Source organism: Phocoena phocoena, chromosome 2 (assembly GCF_963924675.1).
Source record: "Phocoena phocoena chromosome 2, mPhoPho1.1, whole genome shotgun sequence".
Lineage (NCBI taxonomy): Eukaryota > Metazoa > Chordata > Mammalia > Artiodactyla > Phocoenidae > Phocoena > Phocoena phocoena.
In genome coordinates, this window is record NC_089220.1 from 68,001,866 (window position 1) to 68,003,463 (window position 1,598).

Here is a 1,598-nt window from a genome sequence, read left to right on the forward strand (position 1 = left end):
TTACTGGAAACCAATCTTTTGTTTCATATATGTGGTTCAAACCTTTTTGCCCATTGTTTCTCTTCTAACTTTATTTATGTTATCTGTGTTTGCAAAAATTTACATTTTCACTCCTGATTTTTATCCAAGCTTTGATACCATATTTTCTTTCTTTTTTTTTTAATCTGATCTTATTTATTTGTTACTCTTAGAAAATCTTATTTTTGACTTGACTCAGACTAGCATAGAAGCTCTTAGAGAGAGTAGCCTCTGTCTCTTGGAAATGTTCCTGGCATTTCTCCTTGGTCTTCCATTCTCTTGGCCAAAAGTTTAGCGTATTCTTCAACCTCTTCCTTATTTTTATTAGTAAGCTGTTTCTTCAGAGCAGTGTGTAGAATGCATGGAGTAATAGGACATAGAATTTGGGCACTCTGGTTCTGGGTTTCTTAATTTCTTTGTGCAGTGATTTTCTAACAGTATCTTGGTGGACATCATCTTTTTAGAGAGATTGAAAACTTTACAGATGCTTTTAGCTTTTGGGGGCCTAAGCAATGAGGCACAGCAGTATCCTTCCAGGAATTTCCTACTCTCCCTTTTAAAAAGTAACCAAGTTAAGAACACTCAAATTACCATTTCTTTCTCCTATTCTCCTTGGTCTATCACAGGAAAACCCCCTACTCAGTAGCAGATGAACATGACCACGGATCAGGACACACTGGATCATAGGGAAACCTTGTTTGTCATTCCCACCACTGATTCAAGCCACATAACCCTTCCACTTTTCACTCAGAGCATCATCAGCAACTTCTGTGTCCATAGGCTTCTTAACAAAGGTATGAAGTTTTTGTTCATTGTCTATTTCAGTGAGTTTCTGGCAGCTAGTGACGGGGAAGAAGATATCTATCTTCATCCTGAAGGAGCTGCTTTTCCTCTGAGATGCCTTGTGAAAGAGGGAGCCAATCTTATATTTCTAAGTATGTGTTGGACATCTTTCAAAATGAAGTCATCTTACCTTTCTCTTATGACCTCTCCTTCCAAACTTTTCTGTCTTGCATGGTCCCAAACTACTGTTGTACATAATGACTTGAAACAAAGTCAATTTTGACTTATTTTCCCTTTTTTTTTTAACCTTTAGCCCGTTTCTAAAGACAATAAGTCAAAACACATTTGATGCCAAACAAACACACCACGATGTCACTCCTTTGGCTTTTTTTCAAAGTTGGTAGAGAAAATATTTTATTGTTATTTTTCTTGCAACATGTTCACTGGGTTCTAAGTTCAGTTGGGGAAGAAAAATGCTTATGCAAATAAACTATCATGTACCAGTTTTTAGTGAATGAAAGCTATACTGTAAAATGTTTCTATGATTACTTAATATGCAAATAAACTCCTGTATTTACCTTTCCAAAAAAAGGGGTTCTTGGCAAGCCTCCTTTCTTGACCTTTTAATAGAACAGTGTTGTGAGTATGAAGGTGCTCTGGACAGGGCCAGCACTCGCTGTAGCTTTTTCTCCTGGCTCCCCGTTTTCCTATGTGGTTACCTCCAGTCCCATCTATGGGAATTTCTGTGAAAATTTACTATATGTTGCCTTTCTACATGAGGCATACAACCATCAAAA

The 1,598-nt window shown here is 37.1% G+C and overlaps 1 pseudogene; it reads right to left on the reverse strand.

Annotated features, from left to right (window-relative positions):
* Nucleotides 1–213: 213 nt before the first annotated feature.
* LOC136118407 (small ribosomal subunit protein eS6-like) lies at nucleotides 214–889 on the reverse strand (annotated as a pseudogene).
* Between the last annotated feature and the right edge of the window lie 709 nt (nucleotides 890–1,598).